General features: G+C 40.3%; 1 pseudogene; it reads left to right on the forward strand.

Moving 5' to 3' along the window:
• Window positions 1-9,130, forward strand: part of LOC102848516 — a 61,708-nt pseudogene that overhangs the window by 49,704 nt on the left and 2,874 nt on the right.

Genomic DNA, 9,130 nt, shown 5'->3' on the forward strand with positions numbered 1-9,130 from the left:
AAATGTGTTCTGTTGTACATAGGGTTTTCAGAGGCCTGCTATTTCAGAAGTGGATGGCCAATCCTTCTTCCTAGTCTGTCTTTATGTGAATGTTCACATTTAGAGAAGTATCAGACAGACCAGCAAGTTAAAGGTATATCCCTTATTGCAGAGTTAACTTTAGTGCCAGTGTTGTCCCTGTCTTTCTCACACGCGTCTTTACCCACTTATTTCCCTGCTCCACCATCCAACAGGATACCCATCCACTTCTACCTCCTCCCTTCACATCTGTCTCCCTTTGACCAGCCCTCCATCTAATAACTTATATATGAAGCTTCCACGGCTTCTGTGATTCCAAACACATCAGCTAATGGTAGTTCCTTATGTTGGGATCAATGTCTCTGAATTTTAGTTGTAATGTTTCCCGAGCAAAGGTGATGCATCCTCTAGAACTGGTGTGTAGATAAGCTTTTCAGACTCCCCTCAACCCGATGTCAATCCCGTTTACAGCAGTGGCACTGTTTAAGAGGAATATATGATTGGGTATTATTCTCATGACAGGAGTCCAGAATGAAGGTTGCACAGTGGAGTGGACTTGAGGGGGAGGGATTCTATAACAATGAAAGAAGTTTTCTTTTACTTTTCAAAGAGAAGAGAGAATTGAGGGGGAAGGGTAGGAAGGGAGAAAATGCAATAATGAATGACTGGAAATCCAAAGTCTCTGTAAACATTCATTAAAATTAATAATAAAAAAAGAAAAACAAAAAAGAAACATAAATGCAGATTATACTCGTGGATTTCACCTATTGGTATGCATAGGAATCAGACTGATTACATCTATAGAAAGAATCACAGGAGAAGCTCAATATCAGCTATGAAAACAAGGCCAAGTGCTGAATGTAAAACAGACCAGCAATTACTCATATGCAAGTTAAAGCTGAAGCTAAGGAAAATGAAAACAAATCCATGGAACCAAAATATGACCTTGAGTCTATACCACCTGAATTTCAAAACCATCTCAGGAACATGTTTGAGGCCTTGAAAACCAATGAGTGAAGAGCAGATCAGTTTTGGAAGGATATCAAGAGTATCATCCAGGAAGAGTGCAAAAGGTCATTACAAAGACAGAAGAGGAAGAAAAGACCAAAATGGATGTAAGAAGAAACTCTAAATATTGCACTGGAGCCCCAAGAAGCCAAAGCAAAGGGAAGAATTCAAGATATTAAAGAGTTGAATAGCAGATCTCAAAAGGCAGTACGGGAAGAAAAAATAAAATATTGCAATGAAATGTGCAAGGAACTGGAGTCAGAAAATCAAAAGGGTCAAACTCACTCAGAATTTCTTAAGATCAAGGAACTGAAAACCAATTCAAACCTCAAGTTGCTATACTTAAGGCTGCTTTGGGAAGGAAGTATTAAAAGAAGATAAAAAGACTATACAGAGTTATTGTATCAAAAGGAATTGGCAGACACAGAAGAATTTCATGAAACAACATGAGTAACAGCCTTTGGTGACGAAGGAAGAAGCTCAAGCTGCTTTGAAGGAATTGACAAAAAATAAGGCCCAGGAATAGATGGTATACCAATTGATATATTTCAACGTTAACAGATTCTGTCCTTACCAAGCTGTGCCAAGAAATCTGAAGGAAAAAAAAAAAAAGAAATCTGAAGGACACCAACAAGTAGGCCAACTGACTGGAAGAGATCTATATTTGTTCCCATCCCGAAGAAAGGTGATCCCACAGAGTGTGGAAATTATCGAACAATATCATTGATATCAGCTGTAAGCAAGATTCTGCTGAAGACTATCCAAAAACGACTGGAGCAACACATCAACAGAGAACTGCCAGAAGTCCAGGCTGGGTTTGGAAGGGGTCATGGTACTAGGGATATTGTAGCCAAAGTTAGAAAGAGCTTGGCTGAAAGCAGGGAGTACCAGAGGAATGTCTATCTGTGTTTTATTGATTATGCAAAGGCATTTGACTGTGTGGATCATACCAAACTGCGGCTGACTCTGAGAAGAATGGAAATCCCAGAACACTTGATTGTGCTAATGTGAAACCTATACTTGGACAAGGAGGCAGTCGTCAGAACAGAGCAAAGGAACACTGCATGGTTCAAAATTGGGAAGAGTGTACTGTCTGCATACCTTTTCATATATGCAGAACAGATTATCCGGGAGGCTGGGCTCTATGAGGAGAAGTGTGACATCATGATTGGTGGAAGATTCATCAACAATCTGCATTATGCAGACGACAGAACCCTGCTTGCTGAAACTGAAGAGAACCTGAAGTGCTTGCTGCAGAAGGACAAGACTGCAGCATTCAATCTGGATTGATGCTCAATATCAAGAAGACAAAGATTTTTACCACTGGGCCAATTGGCAGCATCAGGATAGATGATGAAGAGACTGAGATTGTTAACAGCTTTTGTTTTCTTGGTTCCATAGTCCACACTCTTGGCACCAGCAGCCAGGAAATTAAAAGATGTATTGCGATGGGAAAGTCTGCGGTTAGGGACCTCTCTAGAGTATTGGAGAGCAATGGTGTCTCTCTGGAGACTAAGGTGTGTCTGATACTGGCCATAGTCTTTGCAATTACTTGCTATGCATCAGAGAGCTGGACAATAACTAGGGAAGATAGAAGGAGAGTTGATGCCTTTGAGCTGTGCTGCTGGAGAAGAGTATTGAATATACCATGGGCTGCTAAGAAAATGAACAGGTTCATTCTGAAGAGGATTAAACAGGGCTGCTCCTTGGAGGCAAAGATTCTGAGACTTCATCTGACAAACTTTGGACATGTTGCAAGGAAGTACCAATCATTGGAGAAGGACATCATGCTTGGGAGAGTGGAGGGACAATGCAGGAGAGGAAGACCCTCTATGAGGTAGATTGATTCAATGACTGGAGTAGTGGACTTGGGGGTGTCAGAGATAGTGAGACTGGCACAGGACAGAGCAGGGTTTAAGATTGTTGTACATAAGGTCACTATGAGTCGCAGGTGACTCGAGAGCATATAACAACAACAACAACATTGGTTTAGTGGTGAAAATTTTTGTTTTCTTGATGTTGAGATATAATCCACACCGAAGGTTGTTGGTAAGTCTTCCTCTGATCTTGATATCATACTCTTCATAGAATCCAGTTTCTCAAATAATTTGTTCAGCATACAAATTGAACATGTACAGAGAAACTGGAGAGCCAGTAAAAAGGAGGAAGCCTCTTAACAAAATGACCGTAACAGTGGGTTTAAATGCAACAATGATTGTGAGGCTGATGCAAGACCAGGCAGTGTTGTATGTAGTGTCCTGCTGCTGGTTGTTGTTATAAGGTGCCATTGAGTCGATTATGAGTCATAGAAACCTTATGAAGAAAAGATTTATACCTCCTCTATGGTGCTGCCAGTTGTTGTTATTGTATACTGCATATTAAGGGCTAAAATTGCTTCCTGGTCTCTCTCACTGTCTAAGAGGAGGGCTGGAGTATCTCAGGAAACAAGAAGGAAATTATTATACTTGCATCAATGCAATAGTATTTCTGGCAGGTGCCAAAAAGTGATTATACTAGGAAGTAGGTTCCTTGCCAGTCAATCACACATGTCCCTCGGTGGGGCTGTACTAGACCAAGCCTCACAAGACTGGAAGTCAGTAAAAGCAATGCCCACAAGGACATCACTCTTTTACTGTCCTTTTCTACTAGCATGCTATAAGTTCTGGTTTCATAAGCCTATTTCACGTGTTGGTAAATTTTCACTGTGTGTGTCTGTTCACTTAATGAAGTATAGTCACCTCAACTCACCTCCTTGCAGGAAATAAGTAGTGAAGGGAAAAAGAGAACTCTAGTTTTAGCATGATTCACTGCAGAGTCAGAACCAACCCACAGCTGACTCTTCGGTGAGTTTTCAAAGCAATAAATTGCATGGAAAGAGATTGCCTATCTTTTTCTCAAGGAGCAGCTGGTGGATTTCAACTGCTTATCTTTGCACTGGCAGCACAATTCCTTAGGAAGCTCTCTGGTGACTTAATGGTAGGGAGCTGAGCTGCCAATACAAAGAGAAGTGATTGGATGGTACATAACCACAGTAAGCTGTGTTGTTGCCAATACTTGCTGCCAGTGTAGACCTTAAATTTGGGTACTTCTGCAACAGACAAGAAAACAATTTAAAAATGTGTATTTGAAAAGAATATTTAATAATATGATAATAATGATATTTAAAATAATATTTTTTAAAGAACAGGGTCCTTTTAGTCTAGAAAGACATTTTTGGAGAAACTCCCTTATTATGTTTAAGTCTTTTAACTTAGTTGTCATTTGCCTTTCCACCCTGCAAACTTTAGTCTCTATTAACATAATAATGGGACCTTCTGAACTTGTAACAGACATCCTTTTCAAGAAGGCTGTTATGGACCATCAGTTCAATTCATTGCCAATCTTCCTATGGACTTTCAGAGGAAGTAACACTGGAGGAAATTTTCCATCTTTCTCCCAAGAGCTGGATTCAAACCACTAGCCTTAGGGTTGGCAGCACAACTCCTATTACTAAACCACCAGAGTTCCCCTCTATCAAGGAATAAGAAAGAAAATTTCAGCTATTTTAAACTCTAACTAATTACTGCTCATTTAAATTTTAACTGAATTTCTTTGAATTACAGACTTTCTTATTTTCCCATCTCCTTTTATAAATGGTGTGCTGAATTATTTTCCCTTGAGACAGTTTGGATTAAAAAGACCAGCATTCCAATAATGCAGATATTGGAAAAAGTCATGAATACACTTTAAATAAGTAACTGTGCTAAGAGATTTCAGGGGCCATGATAATGACTCCTGCATGATCCTTCTCGAAAACAGCCATCTTGAAAGGATACATTCCTTGATGACCAAGTGCCTCACCTGGAGAGGGCCATCTTTTTATTATTATTATTATACTAGTTTATTTACAAAATTTGAATACATTGTTTTTCACACCATTTCCTTCCCATTTCCCTACCCCTCCATCAAACTGTGCAACCCCATGATTAATTCCCAACTCCACCCCACCCTTCCTTACCCCTCTGCTTCCACCCTCCCCCACCTTGGATCCTCATACTCATTCTACAATAATGGTTTTATATAGTATTTGTCCTTATGAGACTGAGTTAATTCACTCACCATAATGTTCTCCAGTCTTCCCAAGTTAGGTAATAATTTACAAAATTATTGCTCCTGTGTGCTGCACAGTATTCCATTGTGTGAATGAACCATAATTTCTCAATCCATTTGATTGTGGTTGGATGTCTGTGCTGTTTCCCTGTTCTTGCAATGGTGAATATTGCTGCTATGAACATTGGTGTGAAATCCCCGTTTGTGTCTCAGTTCTCATTTCTTGGGGCATATTCAAAGCAGTGGAATACCTGGGTCAGAGAAGGTAATCTTTAAAGACAAATACACACACACACACCCCCTTAATCATCTCTACATGTTCCCCACAAGACCCAGAAAGGACTTGGTGGCAGCCATAATTTAAGAACAACTGTGTATTGCTTGTTTATGCTAGTTCCTTCCATAGGGGCCAATCCCAGATGATCCCCTGTTCCTTTTACGAATCAACATGATGATCTTTTCCTCACCTTCTCCATGATTAAATAGGATATCCTCTCTCCCCATCTATGCAATCTTTAAAAGAATCTCTTCATACTCTGTTCAAAATAATGAGATACCTTGTCCCTCCATGCCTCCATTTGCAAACTGTTTTTTCAAATAAATGTCTTTCTTTGCTTGCATAGAAATGTCTGGATTCCTGTTTTGCTAGTCGTACTTATAGGAATCGTTGTTATGTTGCTATGTGCCATTAAGTCATAACTGACTCAGAGCTGACCTCTCGCACATTTTCAGAAGCTCTAAATCACACTGTAGAAGACTGGCCATTTTTCTCCCATAGAGCAGCTGGAGGACTCAAACTGTATGTTTGAATATTAAAAACTGGTTGGCAATGCAGCTCCTTCCTACTAGGCCACCGGTGCTGCCGAAGAGAAAGCTGTTCCTGTTGTTAGATGACTTGAATCCACTACTCATAATGACCCTTGGAACAACAGATCTATCCTTTGTCATTCTCATCATCTCTGATACACTTGAGTTTATTGTTATAGTCATGTGTCAATCAATCCTGTTGAGGTTCTTTCTTTCATTGACCCTCCGCCTTTCTGAGTATGGTATCTTTTTCTAAGGAATAGCCCCTCCTAGTAGCATGCTCAAAGTGTGTGAGATAAAGTTTTACCATCTTTGCCTTTAAAGGAGCATCCTGATTGCACTTTCTCCAAGACATATTTGTTTGGTTTTTTGTAATCCATGTGGATACTCAGTACTCTTCTCCAACACAAAACTCAAAGGCATTGATTCTTCTGTCATTTTTAGTCATTATCCAACTTTCAGATGCACAACAAATAATTGAAATGATCAAGGCTGGGATCAGGTGCACCTTAATCTTTAAACTGATATTGTTGCTCTTTATCACTTTGGAGAGGTCCTTGACAGCAGATTTTTCCAATGCAGCATGGTTTTTTGATTTCTTGACTTCTGATACCAAGAGTATTTAATGTGAATCCAAGTAAGAGGAAATAATTGGCAATTTCAATCTTTTTTTCCATCTATCATGATGTGGACCACTGGCCCAGTGGGGAGGACTTTTGCTTTCTTAATGTTGAAATGTTATCTATATTGAAGGCTGTGGGCTTTTTAAATCTTCTGCAGCAAGTATTTTAAGTCATTTTTCAGCAAGCAAAGTTGTGTTACCTGCATAACTCCGGTTGTTGTACTCCTCCAAACTTGATGTCACATTCTTCTTCTCAGACTCCTTGTTCTTGAATGATTTGCTCAGTGTACTGATTGAATAAGTATGGTGAACAAACAGCCTTGGAGTATACCTATTTTTATCTTAAACCACGTTGTGTTCCCTGGGCTCCTGTTTCTCTATTCTTACTCAACAGAAGCAAATATAGCCAGTTGTTGAGTACCATTGAGAACTGACTTATAGCTGGCCCTCCACTGGGTTTTCAGAGACAGTAAATTAATGACAGGATTCAATCAGTTGTTCATAGGGTCACGATGAGTTGTACTTGACCCATTGGTACCTAATAATAACAACAACAGTGTTCCCTTATTCTATTTGGACAATAGTTTCTTGGTTAGGTATAGGTCTGGCTTGATCACAATTAATTTCTAATCCATTAGCTACTCAGTGAGAGAAAGATGGACAATTTCCTCCCATGTGATTTACTGCCTCAAAAAACCCATGGGCGAGTTAGCTATGAGTCAGTTCCAACTTTAAGGTACTCAATAACTGGCTACACATTCTCCTGTTGAGAAAGACTAAAGAAACAGGAGTTCAGTCTTCTTTTATGGAAGTAATGAATGAAGTTTATTAGGGAAAATACATGCTCGTGGCCACTGAGCAAGTTGCAGATAACTGCTGCTCGCATGAGGAAGCTTTTTCTTGCTTCTTACTACCAGTGACAGAGGTCACCAGCAATGGAAAACTATGTTGCAGAAAGAGACATGAAGTGCCAAAATGACTCTAGTTCCCAACTCATTGGTGGAGAGAAATGGATTTTGTAGGTTGATAAAGATCCTGGTGGAAAGACGCTTCATAAGGAAAGGGGAGTAATTCTGGGCAAAGTGATCTCTGTGGTGTAGTTTGTAGGGGGTTATCCTGCTAACCCAAAGGCCAACCCTCCTGGGTGTTTTGAATCCAACAAAGGGACTCCTTGGTAAATTGTGGGCAACATCCTCCCATGCAATTTACCTTGGAAAGCTGCTAGAGGGTCAACTATGAATTGGTTCTGCACAGCGAAGCGGTTTTGTTTGGGCTTCTGTTAGTATAAGAAGGTTTATGATAATTAAGTGTATACACAACTGGTCTTCCAAGATGGGCTCTGTTGCAGAGGCTTCTGGGACAAAAGATAACACTTATGGTGGATGGTGCTTGTGCACTGTGTGTCACTGTCCTCCAGGATAATTCTCCTGTCTGGTAGATAGCTTTCCTTCATATTTGAGATCAGTTCTTGGTCACCAGTAGTATTTCTGTGAATGCTCTAAGAACTGAGTTGATTTAAAACTAAATGTTGAGGAAGTTAATCTGCAGAGGACAATGGGTTAGCAATCATCAGCTGTTTATGAAAAGCAGAGTTTAAAGGCACAACAGGATGATACGAGGGGCTGAAGGGCAAAGTTCCAAGGGGAGTCCTAGTCCCCTCTCAGTACATGTGATACAGAATCAAGTTGTTGACTCCTGAAAACAACAACCTATTCCTATAACACTGATCTTCAACAGAGTGTGGAATTTATCAAACAGTATTAATATCACATTCAAGCAAAGTCTTGATGAAGATTATTTAAAAAACAACTGTGGCAATATTGTCAGCATGGAACTGCCAGAAAATAAAGCTGGATTCAGAAGAGGCCATGAAATGAGGGATATCATGACTCGTGTCGAATTGATCTTAGTTGAAGGCAGAGAATACCAGTAAAATATTTACTTGTTTTTTATGGATTATGAAAAGGCAATTGACTATATGGATATTAACAAATTATGAGTAATATTGAGAAGGATAGGGATCTCAGAACACTTAATTGTGCTCCTGCCAAACCTATACACCAAAAATCTACCTTCCCCCTAGAAAAAGAAAATACTTTATGGGAGTGCTCATCTTAATGGCAGGTGGTGGCCAGTCACTTTTTCTTGCCTCCCTCTTTCCTCTCGTTGTCAGTGACCGAACTCGTCTGTGGTGCTGCCCAATCGCTCACAGACCGGATGACCTGGGGGTGTCAACCAATTCAGCAACACTTACATCCAGTAAACTAAGCCACTCACCCTGGAGCGCACCATCAACCTTGTGGTACTGACTCATGGAAGATAGAGATCAGTTTCTGAGTTCTGCAGTTGACCTGTAGGTCTTTGCTGTTCAGGACAGCTGCTGAAGTTTTGCCTGGCAGTGACATAGAGGAATTTGACTCCGAAGAAGACGAGGACTACATGCCGTCGGGTGGCGAGTATGTTGTTGTTGTTGTTGTTGTTATGTGCCATCGAGTCGTTTGTGACTCATAGCGACCCTATGTACAACAGTCCTAAACCCTGCTGTCCTGTGCCAATCACATTGCCTCTGACACACCCATTCCAATT

This window comes from Elephantulus edwardii, unplaced genomic scaffold (assembly GCF_000299155.1).
Source record: "Elephantulus edwardii isolate Elephantulus edwardi_28Jun2011 unplaced genomic scaffold, EleEdw1.0 scaffold00053, whole genome shotgun sequence".
In the NCBI taxonomy this organism is placed as follows: Eukaryota; Metazoa; Chordata; class Mammalia; order Macroscelidea; family Macroscelididae; genus Elephantulus; species Elephantulus edwardii.